Source organism: Chroicocephalus ridibundus, chromosome 9, assembly GCF_963924245.1.
Source record: "Chroicocephalus ridibundus chromosome 9, bChrRid1.1, whole genome shotgun sequence".
Lineage (NCBI taxonomy): Eukaryota > Metazoa > Chordata > Aves > Charadriiformes > Laridae > Chroicocephalus > Chroicocephalus ridibundus.
The window spans coordinates 23,605,435-23,627,786 of NC_086292.1; the positions used below are offsets into that span (position 1 = coordinate 23,605,435).

Below are 22,352 nucleotides of genomic sequence, written 5' to 3' on the forward strand. Positions count from 1 at the left end.
GGTTTGGGCTGGGCTGGCCACTGAACGAACGGCAGATGCTCTCTTTTAATCTCTCACCCTTCCCAGAAGAGAAGGGAGGGAGAATAAAGGAGAGAGACTTATGGGTTGAAAAGAAACAAAAACTACTTTAACGAGATCTTAGCAATAAAAACATCCTTGGCACCAGGCAGAGGGTTGCTCCCCGGGGGGACAAGGGGAGATCACAGAGCTCCTCTGTGTGCGGGGCAGGGCTGAGGGGGCTGCGCGGAGGAGGGATGCGAGCACGGGAGGAGGCAGGGATGCTTGCGGGGAAGATGGGATGCCCTGCTTTGAGGAGAGCGGCACACGGCGGGAGAGTGAGGGATGCTTGCGGGACAGGAGGAATGCATGCACGGGAGGGGGCATGCAGGCAGGGCAGGAGGGATGCCGGCGGGGCGGGCAGAGGGGAGGCAGGCGAGGGTAGGGGAGGCAGAGGCCGGGGGAGGCAGGACGGAGCCGGGGCCGGGGCCGGGGGCGCGCCCTGGCGGTGCCCGCGGCTCCTCCCCGCCCCGAGTGACTCCGCGGCGGCCCAATGGCCGCGCCGGGACGCCGTGATGGGCGGGCGGGCGGCCCAATGGGGCGGGGGCGGCGGGGCCGGGGCGAGCCGAGCGCGGGCAGCGGGGCTGGGTCCTCGGCGCGGCGGGACGGCGCGGCTCGGAGCGGCGGGCGGTGAGAGGTGAGCGCTCCCGGCAGCTCTTCCAGCGCCCATCCAACTCGGGGAAAGTTGCCAGCGCTCGCCCACGGCCTGCGGCGGCCCCGGCGGAGCATCCCGGCAGTGGTGGGGCGGGAGGCGCCGAGCGGCCCCAGCGGCTCCGCGGGGCTCGGCCCTGGCCGCCGCCTGGCTTCGCTGCCGGCCAGGCGTGTCCCTGGGGAGGGGAGGGGAGGGGAGGGGGGGGTCCCGGGCAATGAGGCGGCGGGACGGGCGCGGAGCCCTGCGCGGAGCCGGGACGGGCGCGGAGCCCTGCGCGGAGCCAGCGGTGCCCGCCGGGACGTGGGGTCCGTGTGCGCCGGGCGCGCTCCGGCCGCCCCCTCCAGCCTCCCCCGCGGCGAGGAAAAGACGCTTGTCTGATTCATTGCCCTGGAAGCCTCCCCCCGCCGCCCGGGGCCATGCGCTGGCCCCGCCGCCGGTGCGGAGGGGGAGCCCCGGCTGCGCGGAACGCGGGGTCCGTGCGAGCCCCCGGCGGCAGCGAGGGGAGGCACCGGCGAGGGGGGTCGGCGTTTAACTTCCAGCTTCTTCTGTACGGGATGTTGTTCCCGAAAAGCAGAAACAGTGCGGAAATAGGAGCCGGCTTCTAGTCTAAATGGAGCGGGGTGAAGTGAAGTAAGTTAGCGGGACAGCTGCGGGGGGTTATTTTTATACGTCTCTAATTCGGACTGGGAGAGGAAGCGTCACCCCGCGCCCCCGAACAATGGCTTCTTGTTGGGAGCCTGCGAAGGGAAGGGGAAGAGCAGGGAACGAAGAAGGAGGTGAAGCGTTAGACTTGCCTTTGCATAGGAAAGGCTGGGGCGCCCTGGCACGGGCTGTAAGTATTCCGATGGGTGGTATCAAGCCCCGATGCTTGCAGAGGTAACAAACTCCACAGACGTGACTTTGCTCCAGTTGTAAGGTTTTATCGAAGTGGAAACAGCAGCGAGATGCGTGGATGGGAATCTAACCCCAAGTTAATGCTGCCTTGGGACAGGCTGCATATGTCTGCCCTGCGACAGCATCCATTCCTTCAAGCGGGGCATCACTTGAACTCCTTTCTTTCTTTTCAGGAGAGCTGTTGGTATGGCTCTGAGCAAATGCCGTTGAATCAGCCTCCGAGGTTGTTATTGCTGTTACACAATCCCAGTGGAATGCATGTGCACACGAGAGCTGGGCTTCCTGTTTTTGGTCAGTCTGTAGAAGAGACTATAAAAGATAATAGATATCTCAGATAAATGGCTTTTGCATGAGAACTTGGAGCCATTGTTCAACCAGTAACACTTGTGACTTCTCCAGTAAGCTTGGTAACCTGAGAAGAAAAACCCCTTAATGCTGGGAGACTTGCTCAGGGTAACTTTAAAGACAACAGCTGGAACCTGGATATAAAGAGGGAATAGTTACAGAGATCAACATATGTTAGTGCTGTGCATAATGATGTACAGAAATTCAATCTGTTTTGAAAAGAAATCTTGTGTAAAGAGGAGCCGCTGGTAGTTTGTCAGCAGAGAGCAGCGTTTCGGGGGTTTAGTGGACACAAGGCAAGTCCCTTGGGTGCAATATTCTGCAGCCGATTTCTGCCCCAGGGCTGTTGATGGCCTCCTGTGGGGTGTGTGCACAGAGAGCTTAAATTCCATATCTACTGGTTTGCGTGTGAATAACTCTTTTTAAAAAAAAAAAAAAAGGGTAGGTTTTAAAATAATTTGCTAAGAGAAATCTTTTCGAAACACTGCTGTTATCACAGCCCCTTCATCTTGCCAAAAGTTTAACAATTTGAGGATGTTGCTTGGTTGTAACCAGGCTCCTTTGAAGGAATTCTCTGCTTGTGAAAGATGAATTACTCATTCTTTGTCTGGGTTAAGAGATCATAATGTGATTATTAAACTTGGTGCTAGATATAAAGAATTATGCTTAACCAGGGTCTTTGTTCTCTTATCAAAGCTAATCTGACCAAGTTTCCCCTCCTATAAAGTAGGCAAACATCTCCTCAGATTAAAGAATGCCCCAAAGTCCAGAAACCTATTTACTAGTTTTGGCTAGATTAGCTTCGCAGTGGGGAGGGCTCTGGGGACTGAGGACTTCATTAGGTATTCGGCTGATGGATGCTCGGATTTGGGATAAATGCAGAGGAACTCCTTCCCCCGGGGCTCCCTCACTAGCTTCTGTGCTCGGGGGTCCCGATTGTTGTGAGATTAAGATGGTGTGAAGGAATCGCAGCCTCGTTAAATGGGTTTGCTGATGAATCCACTCATGCGGGATCTTCTAGTAACTCTTTCCTGTGTTTACCCGGCTCACCAGTTCAGCAACTGAACTGCCTTTGGGGAAGTGGGACACAGCAGTTGTGGCCTGGCAGAAGCAGAGGAGAGTGCTCCTGCGTGATTGATGGGAAAGGATTGGGGGGGGGGGGGGGCGGGACGGGAATGCAGTAATTTTGCTTAAGCAGCTGCCAGTGATCAAAGTGATCCAAGTGCCCTTGTGAGTAGCTTTATAGGAAACCTTCATGTCGGACGTTCTGTCTGTCTTTTGCGTAGTAAAACTGCAAGCGCTCCGCTTCTTGGCGCAGCAGTGCAGGAGTTGTGGTTTTGCTAATGTGTGCAGTGTAATGCATCGGGAGGAGAGAGATGCCTTTCGATTTGCATGATTGGCAGAGAGTTTGGGGAGGGTGTGCCCACCACCTTTCTATTTGGGGATTTTAATCCACTTCCTTGTCAAAGTAGGTGGTAGGGATCAGTAGGAAGTACACGTGGTCACTTACAAGAGCTTCGTTTAGCACTTGAGGTTGTCCCGGTGCTGATATTTCAGGTGGTAATAGTTTATTTGGTGATGTTTCCCAGGTACGGCCTATCTCTGTTCTTGGTAACCTGTTTTACATAGCAATAGTGATAGGTGGCGGGACACAAAGGGGCTGTGTTTTCAGCGAAACCAAAGGCTGGATGAGTTCTGCTTTATAGCAAATTTTAACAGGGTTATCCCTGCGCAGAGCCATGAGGATGCTGCTTCTGGTCAAGAAGAGGGTTGGGAAGGGAAGGTGGAGAAGGAAGGACAGAGCTGTCGGCGGCTACAGCGTTGCTTTGCAGCTTGGCCAGAGTTGGGCCAGGGGTTGGGGGGAAATTTATGTGGCTACAACTTGTTTTTTTATCGGTGTGCCACAGAGTAGCAATAAACAGAAGAGAAAGGTGGTTTGAGCGAGTGTTTTGTTCAGGCTTTGAATGTGAGCTGTGCCTCCGTGTGGGTTAGAGCAGTAATTCAGCACAGAAAAGCAGATTCTCCCAGCGCCAGCTGTTTAAACATGTGACTGACAAGCTATCAGCCTCCATGGTGCAATAACAGATATTAATTTTTAACTTATTAGTTGCTACTGAGAAGTTCCTTGACATATTAGGAATAGCCACAATATGATGTGTTAATATTTATTAACTAATTAGTGACCTTTGCATACTCAGCGCTTCTTGAACTAAGTTCTATTGTGTATTAAGTATTCTGTGTATCTTCTTTGGACATTGAGCTCATGGAGTAATTAAAGTTGCTAATTATTTCAAAAAAGCCAAACATGAATCCAGAAATTTCTACCAGCAGATCTGTGCGAAAGGTAGAGTTAAATACTGATTTTAAAGAGTTTACCAAAGAACCTTAATGCATATTAAGAAGAAGCTCTTTCCAATGAGGGTGGTGAGACACTGGCCCAGGAGATGTTCAAGGCCAGGCTGGATGAGGCTCTGAGCAACCTGATCTAGTTGAAGACGTCCCTGCTCCCTGCAGGGGGGTTGGACTAGGTGGCCTTTAGAGGTCCCTTCCAACCCAACACGTTCTGTGATTCTATGATATGCAGAGCAAAACATTCCTGAATATCTTTTCATTTCAAGTACATTGCAAAACTCAGACCAACTCTTCTGATGAGGGTGATGCAAGGTGGTATTAAATCAGTATTTGTTGGGTTACTCTAATGAATGTCACAATATCACCTTGCTCTTTCCTGTCCTGGCTCCCCAAACCCTTCGATAGGCATCTCTTACCATCTCTGCACCCATGTTCCTGTTGGCATTTGGGGACTGGGCACTTCTGCAAGCGGCTGTGGCGGTGGTGAGGAGGTCCTGGCTGAGCTCCGCCTGCGGTGCTACCTTGAGGGGGGGGATGGAAGGACCGTTTCCCCTCTGACCACCCCAGAGTGTCGCTCAGGCTCTAACGCACAACCCGCTTTCCCTGGTGAAAGCCCTTTCCCAGGATGCCTGGAGGTACCTGCTGCTCCTGCTGCTGGTAGATGAGTAGGTGGGAAGGGCGAGAGGTGCGATCTCGTGACTGAAGGGTGATGGCCTGATGTCTGGGCGCTGCCTGGGAGAAACGGTGTGGACTGTCCCTCCTGGCGGCCCTCTGAGCAGCGGTGGCTCAGCTGACAGTGACTGGGCTGCTGTAATCGCTTTCGGCCGTGTGACCGCTGCCCATGAATGCGCTACTGTTGTGTTCCCTGCTCCGCACGCTTTGGGTGTCCATTATGGGTATACCGTCCCTCTTGGGTTTATTGGATGGCAGGGAACTAAGAGTAGGTATCCCCGGCGCGGTCTGTGCCAGGAGCGGGTGTGGGGCGGGTGGTGCTCAGGCACAGCAGCATTTAGCACAGCGTCAGTCTTAGCAGCTGCCTGCTTCGTGCTCTTCAGCGCTGATGCTGTAGTTGACAGGTCAGGCTTGTCCTGCCCATCCTCACCAGTGTTCCTGCTCTGGATGTGCTTCCTGCCTCTAGGCGAGGTTTTTCTGAAGCGGAGACTATGATAATGCCTCTCCATCACGTTCTGTGCTGTGAGATTCGCTTGGAGAGCTGCAGCGGGGCCTGTGAAGTCTCCTGACTTGTGCAGGTCCCTTTCCCGAGGGAAGGGCTAGGTTAGGTGGAGGTTTCCTCTGCTTTACCAGCAACCAGCATGAGCCTGGTTGGGTGGCATCACCACACTATGCCATCAGGCTGGGGATGGGGCATTCCAGCTTTCAGAAGTCCTCCTGCCCTGTCTGTGCTGCAGCCCCCCAGCCCAGCCAGTCTCCCGTGGCACGCCTCCCGGACTAGGGGTGCTGCCTATGGACTGTGATGGGTGTCCACCCTTCCAGTTGAGGATCGAAGAGGTGATTTGATTACAGCCAAAAGATGGGACTTGTGAGTGTTTGTGGCTGCGGAGCCCAACCCTGAGGTTTCAGGTATTTGGTGTGACGCTGTGTGATAAGGTGTCGGTGCACCCGCTGTGATCTGCCAGCCGTGTACAGAGCAACCCGTCTTCTCGCACTGGCTGAGTGAGAAAGCATGATGAATCGGTGGAGCTGGAAGGCAGAAGTGTGCACTTAAAAGGGCTGGGGAGGAGGTGGGAGAAGAGGACGTGCCCATCCGCCCTCTGCTGATACCGCGCTGTTTGATCTGGAGGTGGTGGCGTTGGAGGTGACGGAGCTCTTCCCCACGGTGGGCACATCTGACGTCCGTCCTGCTGGTGGCAGCTGCCCTGACAGCAGGGCTGTCTGATCTACCTCTCCCGGCAGCTCTGTTCCCATCAGAGGGGTCTGGACCTCCCTGGATGGGGTGCTGAGCTGCGGTGGCCGGTGCTGTGCATGGCCAGTGCGCTCAGTCACTGTGGCATCTGCCGGTCTCCTGGGAATCTGTAATAATCTGTTGGCTTTTTTGGTAATAGATTAGAAATGCCAAGAATGACAAGCAAGTCCTGTCTGGCCCGCTTGGAAGAATTCTATTGTGTGTGCTCCTCTAACAGCTAGTGTTTCACGTCTGGGCTTTGCGGGGTAACGCTCGGGCTGCTCAGAGCTGGTTTTGTCACTGGGTTTGCGAGTGGTGTGACGATGAAGAGGTGAGGCAGCCTCTGTGTCCCCAGCAGAGTTGCTGTCAGCAGAGATGGAGCCGTCGAGATTCTTTCCCTTTTGCTTGTTTTGCTGATTGATTCCTGTTAGTTTATCTCCACCTTTCAGGGCGAGGTGGTCTGCTTGCCTGATGTCCCCTTCCTTGTGTCCTCCTGCACCGGCTGGCCCGTGCTCTCCAGTGCCTGGAGCTGCGGGGCGACGTGCACGTTCCTGGGGGAGAACCGGCTCCTCCTGCAACATCCAGACTGTCTCTGCAGGGCACAGCGGCCTGTGCACTGCTGACATTTGGGATTCAGTGCGGAAGAAATAAAATAATTATTGGTTTGACATGCATCTGAGGATGTGGGGAGCAGGACAACTGTCGGAATGGGAAGCTCTGGTTAGGACTGCTGCTGATTGCTCATGTCAATCCATATGGGCCATGTGCTTCTAACCAGTCTCCTTGTCTCATTTCCTTCTCTGAAATGCTTACAGCTGTTTCTCCTGCCTCTTCAGTAGGTTTTTTGTTCCTGTAAAAGGAGTGACAGCTCACAGATGCTGCTGCGAGTCCCCACTGTATAGCTGGGAAGAGAGTCTGTTACTGTGATCTTCAAGAGAAGATAAGGTGTAGTGTCTCTGCAGGAGGCCTAATTTCTGATATTTTGAAGTAAGCTTTTTTATTTTTCTTTTTAAAGCTGAAAACAGAGTTTGCTGTCTCATTCGCTGTTTCCCCATCACATACTGCCTGTAGTGGTGGAAGTGAACGAGCAGGTAGTTGGTGCTGTTGCTTACTGGTGGAACAAGGAAGGAAGAAGTGATGTTGGCCATGAACTTATTATCTAGCGTTAGGCATTCAGCATCCAGTCTTGCTGCCGTGCTTATAAAATCTGGATTGAATTTCACAGTGTTGCTTAGGTCCTGGCTTTTTTCCTAAGAAGTCCATGGCTGAAATGACAGCAGTGCTTGAGGGTGATCGTTGCTGGTCCTCCACTTAGCCCAGTGTACTGTCTCTTCTCTTCTGCCCTTTCTGCGTTCTGCCAAGAGAAGTAGTTGCAGATTTCTCTAGTGGGGTTAATAATCCAGCGCTGGTCAGGTGGAGAAGGTGCTCTGGAGATGCTGATGCCTTTGTGTGTGTTTCACAGTTTATGGATGGATGGATGTTAAAGGGGCATCTGAAGACAGTGAGAGAAGCTACATGTACCCTCTTTGCCCAATGACCTGTGTGCTGCAAGGAAGCTGGGGTTAATACGATGAAGTAAATGGCTATGTAGAGTTGGCTTGAATGTCAAGTTGAGACAGTCGCTGTAACAAATAAAACCTAGTTGTATATTTATGTAGGAAGTCTGTGTGATCTTGGGCTTAGTTAGGTGCTGAGAGCATACGAAACCTCTCTGCTCTTAGTGGGTTAGTTGCCTGTGAGCCATAAACCCTAAATAAGCAAAACTTCTCTTATTTTTACAATCCTCAGGTGAGTTTGGTGGCTCTGCTTTGCCTTCTTTGCACTCCCAACGTCACAAAAGAACAAGATGTCCCAACAGCTGTTGCGTTGGTGTCTGAGATGGGAAACCTTCTCATATAGGATCCCGGTGGTGCGTTCGTGGCTGGTGACCGTTTTCCTGCCTCGTCCTCTCAAGGGTCTCACTGCTGTGCAGGGAGCCAGAGGTTGGCTTTTCCTCATGTACAAAATACACTGGGGCTTTACTCTTCTCAGCCCAAGTTATACTTTATAAACTGCCGTAGGAAATGGAAAATAAAGTAATTCTGATTTGTGTTGTTTCAGAGCCCTGTGCTTTAGACCAAAATACACAGGATAAGTCTGGCCCTTCCCTCTATTCACTTTTCATAGTCTCCTTTGTTTTTAATTTATATATCTTTTTATTCTAAATTCCTCCCATCCCCAAAATAGAACAGACATCAGCCTGCAAGCGAAGGTTGCCAGACGTTGGTCTTGTGGATTATAGTGGCTTTTTGGCCTGGTTGGAAACTGAGCCCCACCCTACGTAGGCTTGGATTAAAAATAGCCTTTCTTTTCAGCAGGCTGAAAACTCTACACAACGCATTTACATCTTGGTTTCTGGGGCACTGGCAGCCATGGGAGGCCCTTCAGCTGTAAAATACCTCAGAAAATCTGTTTGCTGCTAATTAATCCAAAAGCGCTAAGGTGACCGGTGTCAGGGAGGTGTATGGCTAACTGTCTGACTGCCACCCATGGAGCCTTCATAGATATTGAGTAAAGGTTTAGCCATGCTTCTTGCCGAACCTGAGAGAGTTGAAAGCTGTAGACCACAGGCTCTGTAGTCCAGCAGCCTAGAAAGAGCCCATGGTCACACATGGTCCATCCTTGTTAGTGGAGAGAGTTGGCTGGGTGGGATGAGGAGAGGAATGGATACCGTGTCACTGAGCCTCAGGGGCAGGAAGGAGTCAAGGCCTTTTTTGAGTCCTTAAATGTCTATCTTGGCTTAGGCAGCTGTTAGGAAAATACTGTCAGAAGCTCTTATGCTTCATTAGCCGTGATGGCGACATCTTAGAGCAATAGCAAGGTGTCTCATGGGTGGCAGGAGGACCCCAAGGCTCTGCTCTCTGGAGGGGAGTGTTTGGGGATGGAAGGGGTTCCTGGATGGGACGGTGTTTTCACGGAGGAAGGTCCAGCAGGCTTGCAGGTCACTAGCTCTAGGATGGAAGGGCAGAGGAAGGGAAGTGCTTCCTACAACTGCTCTGCTGGCTGGTTGTATGAGCTTGGCAGGGAGCTGGGTGAGAAAGGGCACGTGTGCTGCTCCGATGGCTGGAGGCCATGTGTTCAAGGGGAGATAGCAATCCTGGCCTAAAAACACAGCCTTTTCTCTTCTTGCCTTCATGTTGGCCAGTGTTTTGATGCCCAGCAAAAAGAACAGCAACGTTCTGGGGCTGCAGTAGGCATGAGGCTGCCGGCTTGAGTATGCCCCAGCTCCTCAAGTGCTGCAGGGAGAAGTACAAAGGCCAGGAGACAGCTCAGCCCTGTCCGTCCAGACCTGAGCTCCACACTCCTCCCTCTTCTTACAAAACAGAAAAAAAAACTTTAAAGGCAAGAGGTTGACCGGTATCTGGTGTGGTGATCTCATTCCCCCCACTGCCTATTGCAAAAGCCCAGCCTCAAAGCCAAGCCTTCTCGGGCAAGTCTTAGTGGTTGGCCAGGGGATAGCAGAAGGGAAGAGTCAAGTGTCTCTTTGCTCTGGGCATCTGTTCTCTGCCTCCTGAACCTCAACTGTTGACTCCTTGTGTTGTTGTAATTTGTTTTCCGCTGTCCGTGGCCATGCTTGTGTGAGGCAGCGAGTTGTTTTACAGGCTGGTAGCCACCGGCAGCCTCCCCCGGGATGGGAGGACGGCAGGGGGCTTCTGCCGCTGCCTCTTACACGACTGTGGATGACCAGCGTGCTCTATGTGCCTGGAACGGTTTACATGACCTTGTTGATCAAATGTCTCTCCAAAATGCCTTTTTCTCTCCAATTCTTGCAGACTCTGCCTTGGCTTGTTCTGTTTCTGGTTCTTCTGTGCTAGACTAGACTGTAAAAAAAAAAAAAAAAAAAAAAAAAAAAAAGGCGAAATATTGTCTGTCTTATAAAACCTTTGTAAACAGTCATGAAACTGGCTGTAGGAGGACAGTAAAAGGATTTTGTTTCTCCCAAACCCTAGGGACAGAGCCTTCAGCCTTTGTCTAACTCAGCTGCATGTTTTCACTTCAGCTGCGAGTCAAGGGGCTATTTGTTCATATCTCAAATTCTTAAAGTGAAAAAACCTGACTCCTGCAGTTATATCTTTACTACAGACATTTTTTCTTGCTAGAGGAAACTGAATTTTTCTTGAAAAAATGTTAGCTAGGCTGCTTTTTAAAATTGCATAAATATAGGAACTGTATAAAAACAAGGCAGTGTGAACTATAGCCCGTGGCAGGGCCAGGTCAAGACAAGGAAAAACCTGCAAGACACTGATTTGGGGAAAAAGCATGAAGAAGAAAATCTGATACTCTGGGAGATGAGACAGGCTGAATATCCTCAGAAGAAATCTGTGTCAGTGGTTCCAATATCGGCTGCTGAAGGAGGCGATGCCGTGTTTTGCCGGAGGTGTCGGCGACTGCCGGGGCGGCGGCGGAGAGGGCAGTCGGTAATCCTGCCCCTGCCCTGCATCCCGTCACTGCAGCTCCTGCCAGAGGTCTGTTTGCTAGAACTGCTTCTGTTGTCTTGGTTCCAGATGATGGGGAGACTGTTTTGCTAGGGGGGGGAAAAAAAAAAAAAGAATTAATTGCAGAGCTCTAGGGACGTCCTCTTAGATTCCTACTGAAATTGTTGCGTCTCATTGAGGTGGTGGGAAAGAAAGCTTAAGAAAAATCCCCTTTGTTCTCCCTCACTTTTTTTTCCCCTGAAGATCAACATATGAAAAGTATTTTGTTACTAGAAGGAAAATAGGAAGGCATGCGATTCTGCACTCAATTTATATATATGGGACTGATTTTTTGACAATATGTTGGGGATTAAATTAGGGCTCTCCAGAGCTGAATGCACAGGATGTTTAAAATGCAGGTTGAAGACCTTGGATAACAGAAGCTTGTACCTGCTCTGGGTTAGATGGAAGGTGATGGAGGGGTTACTGACCTTGCTGCCTTTGACTCTGCCCTGCTGGGAAGGACGGGGATGGTGGATGAGGTTTTCCGTGCGTCCCCGTTTTTCTGGGAGAGCTCAGCCCAGCCCCTCCCGGCAGGCGAAACTGCTGGGCCAGCACCAAAGTTCTCAGTGTATCCAGAACAGCACTAACCAAGTGGAAACTTGAATTCGAGCTACCCATCCCTGTAATTGGCATTCATAGTTTGTGAAGCAGTGCTTCAGCTGGGTCGCTTGCTCAACAGCGTCTGAGAGATCATAAATCCCGGGTCCTTGTTTACGCTGCCATCGCAATCTTGTGTTCCTTCCTGCTAATCAGCCGGGAAGGGTCTGTGGAGCGTTGTTTGGGTTTGGAGCAGGGCTGTGGTTTTGAGATTCCAGGATGCTGAGTCTGGTCCCGGGGACAGGCTTGGATGCTCTCCTGCCTCGGAGCCCCTGCAGCAGGACGCTCGTGAGCAGGCTGATGCTCCAGCCCGGCGCTGTTTTCCTTGGGTTAAAACAGTGTTTGCCTCCACTGGAACTGCCGAGCAGCTGCAGTGCTATATACGTATCTACATTCTGCTATAAATCCTGAAGTTAAACATTTCCTTGACCCAGCGGAGAACAAGGTGCTTGTCTCCATCTGGTCACAGAAATAAAAGAAGTGAGTTCCAAAGCAATATCTCAATTAAGCTTTTTCTTCCTGAATTCTGCACAAAACGTTTTTGTCTCCAAGAATGGATTGTGAGGACTTTTATCTTGGGGAATACACAGGGTGTTTGTAGGTGTATGTAAAGTTATCTTATTCTGATTGGTATTGCGCAGACAAGCAGGGAGAAGGCTGGCCCCTGCTTTTAGGAGCTTTCTGAGATGGCAGCACTTTGAAGGAGGTGAATAGAGAACAAATGGAAATGCGTTTACAAATGCGTTCATGTTTCTCAGTGGTCCTGGAAGTAATAAGCAAGTTTCTGAATCCTTACTGAGGTAGAATTCACCTTTCCATAAGTATAGAGACATTAAGGCCACTTATTCAAAATATTTTCATTAATGTCTGACCTAAACTTTAGCCTGTTCCTTTCTGCGCTGTTTGGCAGAGGTCGGGACTGAGTTTTCCTTGGGGACACGGATGGGAGGTTCCAGCGCAATCCTGCCCTTCTGCTGCCCACCCCTTTGTAACGTTCTTGTTGATCTCATTTCCAGCTGGGCTCTTGCCACCGTTTTATATAAACCAAATGCTAAGCAAAGGCAGCGTAGTTAGACTTCTTGTTCAAAACTTGAAAAACTTACATTGCTTCTGCCCAGCTAAGAAGCTCCTGGAAGTTACTGTAGCCATCCAGGGGCCGGCTGGGTATAGCAGCACCCAACCTGCTTTAGTTAGATCCACCGCTAATGGCAAGACCTCTTATACCTCCCTCCCCGTCTCCCCCTTCTCTAGGGGGTATATACCATTTTTCTGGGTTATATGGTGGTGTTCTAGTCGGTCCCTTCGCTCCCTGTCTTCTGAAGGTCTTGGAAAGCCATGAAATGGAGTAAGATTTTTGCCCTGTACTGGTGCCCTTGGAACCCCCTGTTAGGCAAGAGCCTTGACAACCAGGATTGGTCAATAATTCACTTCAGCAATTAAGGCTTGTGCATTGCGTTGATAGCAACTTGGCACATGGCAAGGTATTGCACTTTCACGTGTAACACTCGTAGCTAACAGCTAATATTCTTGATCAGCATGTGGACCTCTGGTGTAATTTGTGTTGTAGCTTGTGGTATTGCTCCCAGCTATAGATCTCCCCCTCCTACCTGCAAATATGCTTTGTGGCTTCTATCGAATGGCGTGCCTTGCTTAATCTTGGCTTTACGTAGAATCTGTAGATGAATTTTTTTTATTTTTTATTTGGAAGGATGAGGGTTTCTTAAAACTAATTCATAAAGCATTAAACTCATCAGCGGCAACAGATTGAGAGTGTAAGAAATCTGCAGTCAGAGCAAAGACTGGCTTCACAGCATAGAGATCAGTCTGCTACTAGTAGTTGGTTTTTATAGGCTGGAAAATGTGAGACAGGTTACTCATTAACAGTGTAATGAGCTGTATGGTGAAGATTGCACTCTAGGGACCTGAAGGCCATGGGTGACAATTTGCAGTGTATGCATGAGCGGTAATCCAGCTCTACCTCACCTTCCTACACACCTGAAGAGAGTGCCGTGGTGGTGGGAGCCCCTGACGTTAGCCTCTCCAGAAGGTCCATTCCACAGAAGATTTTCTGTTGGGGTCTGAGACAAAAGGAGGAGTTAGGGGGGAAGCTTGCAAAAGCAGGCATGAGCTAAATACCAGGAAAAGCTTCATAGAATCACAGAATGTGTTGGGTTGGAAGGGACCTCTAAAGGCCACCTAGTCCAGCCCCCCTGCAGGGAGCAGGGACATCTTCAACTAGATCAGGTTGCTCAGAGCCTCATCCAGCCTGGCTTTGGATGTCTCCAGGGATGGGGCCTCCACTACCTCTCGGGGCAACCTGGGCCAGTGTCTCACCACCCTCAGTGTAAAGAACTTCTTCCTAATGTCTCATCTAAACCCACCCTGCTTTAGTTTAAAACCATTGCCCCTCGTCCTATTGCTACATGCCCTTGCCAACAGCCCCTCCCCATCCTTCCTGTAGGCCCCCTTCAGGGACTGGAAGGGGCTCGAAGGTCTCCCTGGAGCCTTCTCTTCTCCAGGCTGAACCCCCCCAACTCTCTCAGCCTGTTCTCACAGCAGAGGGGCTCCAGCCCTCGGATCATCTTCGTGGCCTCCTCTGGCCTTGCTCCAACAGCTCCATGTCCTTCTTGTGCTGAGGGTCCAGAGCTGGACACAGTAAGGTCAAGGTCCCTTGAGAGGAGACTCCGGACTAGTTCAACCCCACTAAATTCATAGGCCTACTTGCATAACATGATGAGCTGTGTGCCAAAATCTTCTACCTCCAGCCCCTGGCAGACTCTCCAGATGAGATACCAGTGACTCCTTAAAAACCTTCTTGGGCTGGGCGCGTGGGCTGCTGCCCAGCTCGGGCTGTGACTGTACCAGATTTGCCTTGTCTCCCCAACACCGAAACCCTTCTGATAGCGGGGAGGTGACCCGCAGGTGAGTCGTGTGGGACTGAAGAGCCACCCAGTGGCAGTCTCCCACAGCCTCCCCACTAGCCCGGCAGCGGACTTGTCTGGACAGTGGTCAACAGTTGGCTAAATCTGCTGGTTGGGGCAGGTTGTGACTGTGGTGGTATAACCTCTTCTTGCACAGGTGGAAGATATTAAGCAGTCCCTGACCTCTGTATCTGCATAATTGCCAGTCTTGCTACAGTCCATGCATTTATTTTTCCAGCCACATCCTTTTTGCTGTTGTAATCTTATTTTGAAGATTACGCCAGTTTTATTAGTAATCTAATAGGCTGCTTCTGTACACAAGTCACTGGTGGTGCTTGGCATTGGAGATAGCTCTTGTTTGCTGTTGACTTCTTAAACCAAAGTGAGATACAGTGCTTGGCTTTGGTAACGGTATTTATGTTTTAGTATTTGGAAAGTGAGTCTTCTCAGGGGAAAAGTCTGGCTCAAGTAGCTGAAAACTTTGCAGAGCTGTTGCTTCTGCTCAGGCTGCAGAGTATTTATCGTTGACAGAAAGTGGAAAGGCTGATGATGGACTTGTATGAAAATACGTGAATAAATCTGTACTCCTGTCACTTACGTTGCGGTACAATCTGCGGTTCAGATTGTTTTTTGGTGTCTCTTAAAACTTTCCATTTTGTGCATGTGAAGAGACCATAGTACAAAGAACTACATTCCTATGAATTGCAGCTTTTGCAAATTATTCTGAAGCTTATTCCGTGAGGATGCAGTCCACGTGAATGCTTTGTATTTCTCAGTTGTAAATGTGTCTAAACTGGCCGTTGCCAGAAAATGGATCAGAACAGCTTCCCCATTCAGAAGTCTTGGTCAGACAGTCACTTGTGTTCCGCAGTAGCGCAATTCTGGTGTAAAGCACTATGAAGTCACTGAGTAGTGACTTATGGTGGGTAATTGCGTGGAGCATCTTCTCCAGGTGAGCAGAGGATTGCCTAAGCCATGTCAAGGACTAGCCTGGGTGATGGACAAACAGGGCAGGTGAGGTCCAAGATGGAAAGGTACGTTTGTACCTGCAAGACCCTCCTACCAGACCTAGTGCCACCCTTTCTCCAACGGCCTGGTCTGTGGTGTGGCTGAGCTGGTCCAACTGGGGTGCCGCGCAAGGGTGGTCCCTCCTTCCCTGTGCTGATGCCCCGTTGGCCCCACAGCGAGCTGGGATGGGGGGACCAAAACGCTGAGGGGGAGAAGGACAGGGACGGGGTGGCCTTTGGATGGCAGCCTGCAGTGAAGTCTGCCCTACTTGGATGCGGTTTTACTATGTGTCCAGGTCAACGTGCTTCTGTCTTCATCAGCTTTCACCTCACGCCATTGTCATCACCCGAAGAAAAGTGGTTTTTTTGGGGTGTGATAGGTGCAAGGTGCACCCTTGGTGGGTCAGGTGGCCTCTGTTTTGGCTCAAAGGTGACGTAGCAGAAAGGCTGTGGAAGCGCCTTGGAACTGGTGGTGCCCTGCTCGGCCTGAGACCTGCCCGCAGCACCGACCCCAGCAAACCGTGACGGTACCGCAAACCCTGGCAGCGCTTTTGGCGCTGGCTTCTACCGTGGGGAGCACAGCGGATCCGGCAACTGCTTTTTCCAGTGAAAGTGCAGAAAGGGTTCCCAGGTCATCTTTAGCTTCTCTCTCCCTTTACGAAAAAACCCCACCCAACCTTAGACTCCCCATTGCCCGTGATCTCAAGGGAATAACTTGTTCATTTTTTTTCCCCACGTATTCCCTCTCTGCACCCACCTTTTGTGCCTTTTGAATTTAATGAAGTGGGTGACTCAGTACTAAATATAAAGCCTGCTTCCCACATCATCTGCTGGTGGCTCATTTCCTGGAGCTGACATCAGTGGAGCCTCCGATGTCCTTATGAAATAGCGAGACGCGAGAGATCCTTTCCCGGGTGTTCTGGGCATACTTGCTGGCTCCTTTGGTGCCTGCAAGACTCCCTGCTCCAAGCTGTGAATAACGAGTCAGTTAATTACTAAGCTGAGCCCTGTTGGAGCACAGGGTAAATCAGGCGGGTCCTCAGATCTGTTTTGCACTGCAAAATCGTACTCTAGTTTGCGAGCATTTTTTAAATAAAGACTAACTTTCAGTCTTGACTGCATATGTAAGCTTTTTATTAAATAAATATGAGCTTGACTAATGTCTTGCTTTCTTCCTGATGACAGGCTCGCTGAAAGAGCAGCTCAGGAAGCTTCAAGGGGGGAAACCTAGCAAAGGCAGATCTTTTTTTCTTTAAAAAGACTGATAAATTGAGGAGTGAAGGTGAAATGCCTGATCCTCAGTTGACAAATCCTGCCATAGCTGTTTACGTTGATGGAATGCATTCTGCAGTTGGTCAGAACTGAAGGTGAAGGCAAGAGGCACATAAAACCTCAGTTTGTATTAAAAAGCACAGAGGAGAGTGCTTCTATCCATCTGTGCATAATCTCATTAAAATCCTTATCTTTAAAAGCCAACGTGGACAGAATGGGAGGAAGGGAGCATCTTGCACATGGTAAATGGTCACTGATCCCACTCCGAAATGGGATGGTGACTGGACACTCAGCTTTGCTCTCTAAAGCCCTGGCTCATAGAGTGTGGTGTTTCTTTCTGATGGAGTAGACTATTGAGGTCACCTGGTTTCTCTTCCACCTAGGTACTTTTTTTTGTTTGTTTGTTTTTAAAGGAGAGGAGATGCTCCTGAAAATGCTTGCTATGCAGCACCAGAGCAGGCAGGGCGGGTGGAGGCAGGAGGTTGAGCCACCTTTGCCCCTCCTGGATCTCCTGAGGCTGGTGTGGCCTGGCCCTCTGGCCAGGGGGGTTTCTCTAGCATGGGTATGCTGGAGGGGGCCAGCATGTCCTACACTCCTTTGGCTGGATGGCAGTGGAACTGGCTGTATCCCAGTAAACAGCTTTTTTAGGCAGGAGCTAGAGGTGCCTGCAGGCAAAACCATTCACAGAAATCACTAGGGCTGGCGTAGCATGCCCAGGGACTTGTGCATTGCCGTGGGTTTCATTAGTTGTCTTGTACTGCTTCCAGTATTCATAGACTCATAGAATGGTTCGGGTTGGAAGGGACCTTAAAGCCTGGGCAGGGACACCTCCCACCAGACCAGGTTGCTCCAAGCCCCGTCCAGCCTGGCCTTGAACCCCTCCAGGGATGGGGCAGCCACAGCTTCTCTGGGCAACCTGGGCCAGGGGCTCACCACCCTCACAGCAAAGAATGTCTTCCTCACATCTCATCTCAACTCAATCTCCCCTCTTCCAGTTTAGAACCATTACCCCTCATCCTATCACCACAATATCAGCGTGGCGTCTCTTGGCATTGCTAACTAGGGGTGGAAAAGACCGCTTCTGGAGTGGGCAGGAAATCCTGGTGTCCAGGAGCAGGTGGTTGTCCTCTCCTGGGTGGTGGGACTTACTGGGAAGCCCACTGTAGCCGAAGCTGGATAAAGCCAAGGACTGGATGTGCTCCCATCCTCCCTCAGAGCTTTGCCAGAGGGTCTGTTCTTGAGGGCTAGTAGAGAGAGGAGAGGGACAAGGTGACTCCTGGGTTTACCCTCTCTGCTCCCCCATCACCTGGGAGGCAGCGGCTGCCGCTCCCACAGCCCTCGCTGAGTAACCTCTGGAGGGCAAATACGCATTAGTGGCCTCCCAGCGAAACTTGGCAGCTGGAGCTGGGGAGGAGATGTGTCCTTGCGCAACGATATGCTGGAGGGATCCTGTCAGTGCTGCAAGTCCTCCTTGTGCGTAAACCTTGGTCCTGATGCTCTGTGCAGGAGAGGGACGTGTCACCTGAGCCAAGTTAACTTCTGAGCACCTCGGGCATCTTGTGCTTCCCTAAAAGGCTTTCTTAAAGAGGGAGGAAGGGGAAAATGCACTGGTACACTGGTTTGACCATAAAACTTCCTATTTTGGAAGAGCGTGGGGAGCGGCGTGTGATGGGCTGTGCTGGAGGAAGTGGGCTGGGAGTGCCCGGGGAGCTGCGCGTCCGCTGCCTGCCATCGCCACACCCCGGTGCAGCCGGTCTCGGGGCATGACGTGGGGATGAGTGGTGCTGGCACTGCCGCAGAGCTATTTTAGGTTCGAGTGTAATTGCAGGTTGGACTGACAGGACTGGATTTGGAGTATTTGGAGAGCAGAGTGTTCTGAAAGCGGTGGAAAAACTGGCTATCGCTGATCTTTTGCAAATGAGGAAGATGGGTATTTCACATGCCCTGTGCATGTATCGGTTAAACTTCTCACTGTGCTGACCGAGGACAGCGGGTAGCAATGCGCTTTCCCTTCCCGGCAGAGGGAACGGCAATAGCATTTAGCTATTAGGGTGCATTACACTTACCTGGAAGAAGTGATTAAGTGGAGGTGTGAAGAGCTGGTGGCTTTTGAAGGCTGGTGGCTTTTAGGTGTCTGCCTCTGCAGTGTGAATCTGCCACCTGCACACCTGCAGGTCCTGCTTTTCTGTCCCAGTGACGTGGAGAGGAGGTTTTTCTTTTCCCTCCCAAAAGCAGACATTGCTCCCGCAGCGGCTCTGTTGTTGACAGAAGTCACAACCTATTTCGGGAGCCGGGCACACTCTCCCCAGGACCCGCCAAGCCCCAAAGCCTCAGCCCTTCCTAAACCTTCCAGGATGAATTTATACTGTGCAATGTGCTCAGTCATACAGCGAAAAAGTGAAGGGGCTAAACTTCCTGAAAATTTTTCTTCGGTTTTGTTGCATGTTTGCCCGGAGCCCGGGTGGGCTGGAGGCAGTCGCTGGTTTGGGCCGGAGCAGCGGAGTCAGAGTCGCTCTCGCCTCCGTCCCCTCCGATGTGCAGGCAGCCTGGCCTCTGTGGGCTGCAAAGGTGTTTTTCAAGCCAACTTCTTTCCTTTTAAGTTACAGCTGCAATTCTGGGCGTAAAACCCTCTACTTCGGTTTTCATTATATTTACCATCCTGAGTAGGTTGTGGCTTTGGGGTTGGGTTGTTTTGGTTTCTTTTTTTTTTTATACCTCTCTCGAAAGTTTACAGCTGGAAGCTAAATTTTCAGGTGATACTCAAGAAATGGGACCAAGCGATGACTCGCTTCCCTGGCTGACGTCATTTTTGAAAAGAAACGAAAAAACCCAATGACCGTATTGGTCAAGTATTTTTAATTTTTAGAACGGTCACGGGTTCTTCAAATTCCTCACTAATTCCAGTATTGTGTTTATTAGTAAGTGACATTCTTTCCTTTTAGCTACGGGAGGGCTCAAACGTTATGGACTTAGAGGAATAGAAATTTCTGAAAGATGTGATTAGGTTTTGGAAATCCCACTTAACCTTTTTGGTGATTGATTCTGCTCCTGTGCATTGCATCAGCAGCAACATAGGACATGATGTTTCTGTGGTTTGTGCTTTCCCGGTTGGTAGCAGATGTCTGTCCGTGTTTCCTCTTGAGCAGACAGGGATTAATTGTCGAGGTAACGCGATATATTACAATACGGACCAGCTCTGAGCTCTGTATTTACCACCCATTCAGACCACTTCTCTTTTTTTTTTTTTTTTTTTTTTTTTAGTGGAGGGACTGTGGGGTGAAATAGCCCGCAGCGTCTTCCTTCAGCACAGATTAAGGCTGAACAGATCTGGATCCTTATTGCTCTGTTCGTGAGCTTCTGGTGGTTTTTAAGACATCCATAAAACAAATACAAGCTCCATGTCGCCGTTTGGCTGGACCAGCCGAGAGCTAGCAATGCAAAATGCATTTAATTTAAAACATTAAAGGTAAAAGTTGTTTGGGTGGTTTGGTTTTGGGTTTGGTTTTTTTTTTTTTAAATAATAATAATAATAATAATAATAATAATAATAATAAAAGTTTGCTTGCCTAAAAGCTTTATATCTCACTGGTTCCTGTTCCTAAGTGCCAAGCAATAAAAGAACAAAAGCTAGTTGTTGGGGGGGATGCCCCATCCCTGTTCCGTGTGAGTGAGTGTCCCTGTCCCTTAGCCTTTCCAACGCATCCTCTGGCGACGCGGCCGCATCCCGGGAAGCGACCTCCCCTCGCGGGGCGGGGCGGGGGCACCGGGGCTCGGCCGGTGCGGAGCGGAGCGGCTCCAGCGCCCCGGGAGAGGAGGAGGAGGGGGGAGGAAGGAGAGGTAAGGGAGAGGAGGAGGAGGAGGAGGGGTGAGAGGTAAGGGAGAGGAGGAGGGAGAAGTAAAGGAGAAGGGAGAGGTAAAGGAGGAAGAGGAGGGGGGAGAGGAGGAGGAGGGAGAGGTCAAGGAGGAGAGGAGGAGGAGGGAGAGGTAAAGGAGGAGGAGGGGGAGGTAGAGGAGGGAGAGGTGGAGGAGGAAGAGGAGGAGGGAGAGGTAAAGGAGGAGAGGAAGAGGAGGGGGGAGAGGAGAAGAAGGGAGAGGTCAAGGAGGAGAGGAGGAGAAAGAGGGAGAGGAGAAGGAGGGAGAGGTAAGGGAGGAGAGAAGAGGAGGAGGAGGAGAGGTAAGGGTGTCTCCTGCCACTTGCTCTGCTGGCTGCCACTTGGGTTCTGGGTGTGAGCGCGTGCCAGGGATTGCCCTGCAATGACTTGTTGTGCTTTTGTTTTCTCTGCAAAATGTCTAGGGTTTCCTAACGCTGTAGTAGATAAAGGAAAACAGCTCTAGGTGGAACGAAAAAGATTAATCTCAGGTTTTAATGCGTCTTAAATTTGGAATTTATCTGTGCACCTGACTGAGCAGCGCATGCAAACGGAGCTGCAGCAAGTGCTGTGACGGGCTTTGCATCACCCGGCGTTTAATTTTTGGAGTGAGGGCTGAGGGTGTGCCTCCCCGAAGTCGCGGTCTGGGGCACGTCTTTCCCCATCTCTGTCTGCAGCAGGCTTTTAAAAAGCAGAACTGCTTAAACTTGCATGTTAGAAGTGTTAAATATTTAAACATTTGCCTTGCAGAAAGCGTGAGGAGCTCTCAGTACTTCTGGGAAGTGGCAGTAAGCTGGTGGCTGTGGTGGCTACCTATCTTTTGGGGTCTTTTGCCTGGAGAGGCTGGGCTCCGCGCGCTGCTTTGCTGTTCCAGTGGGAATGTGGCATCACAGCCTGGCAGGAGTTTGTTTCCAAACTGAGGAGTTTATCTTGTGTGCTGTGTTTTCTGGGGAAGGCTGGCTGTGCTTGATGCTGGAAGCCAGCATGGAAGACACTCTCCAAATGCTTTAGCAGCGCTACTGGCTAAAACGCGTGTGTACCAAATACTTTTGGTATTGGACTGAAATGCTGAATTTTTTTGTGCTGAAAAAGTGAGGCTTAACATATCTGAAAAGCTGTGAAACGCATCTACTGTAGCTTCTTGCTGTCCTGATTTTGTTTATACCGAATGTGTCGCTCTGAGGTTTTGCTTAAGTTATACTTTACTCTTACCCTGCTTTTATTCTGCAAAACATCTGGCTGTAAAGAGTGATTTCCACAGCCGGAGGACTCTCACACCCTCCTGACGTTGGGAGTGGGGATGAGGTTGCCTGCTATTCGCAGTGCACGCATCTCTCTAACCATGACATCCGTCCTAGCGGTCTCGGGCACTGACTGAGCTGCCAAACCCAGGGAGGAGGAGGAGGAGGCGGCAAAGCAGCTTGAAGGGACCCAAGGAGATGTTAGTGTTTGGCTCCGGGACTGCTGAATGCATCTTGGAGATCCTGCCTGGCCTGGAAACCTGCTAGTTAGGGTGCACTTTGCAGAGATTGTGAATGCTTGTCTGAAATCCCAGAGTCATGGAGTAGAGCCTGCTTGATCCTGGACTGGCGACCGCTACCTCTTGCTCCCGCTCGCTCCTCCCTGTAGTAAGTTAAATTATAGAGAAGCGTGGGGAAGACCCTGCTGTCATAGTGAACGTGATTTCACTCTCGTGGCAGGCTCCTGGGAGGCAAAACCAACAGCTTCCTGCTCTTCTAGCCCTTTCGCATTAATCTTGAGATTAATGTTCCTGCTTTTGTTAAGGGTAGATAGGATCTGTACCATCTTCTCTAGAGAAAGTAACTGTGGAATTTACAGGGGGGTTTTCTGCTTCCAAAAGCCACTAGGACAGCTATGCAGCGACACTGATTTATTACAGTCTAGTGTTGCATTCTTGCTCTAAATCAAATTATTTTGACTTATTTCCCTTTTTCCCAAGTGCTTT

The 22,352-nt window shown here is 50.6% G+C and overlaps 1 protein-coding gene across 4 annotated transcripts in view; it reads left to right on the forward strand.

Annotated features, from left to right (window-relative positions):
• The first annotated feature begins 368 nt into the window (after nt 1–368).
• The window catches only part of PLS3 (plastin 3), a 54,712-nt gene continuing 32,728 nt past the window's right edge, over nt 369–22,352 (forward strand). For 2 of the 4 annotated variants that reach the window (XM_063346214.1, XM_063346217.1), the window contains exon 1: nt 603–694. The gene's annotated coding sequence lies outside the window, so the exon portion shown is untranslated. Of the gene's footprint in view, nt 389–602; nt 695–7,039; nt 7,191–22,352 lie in introns of those variants that run through there. The other 2 variants (XM_063346215.1, XM_063346216.1) reach the window with 2 other exon arrangements.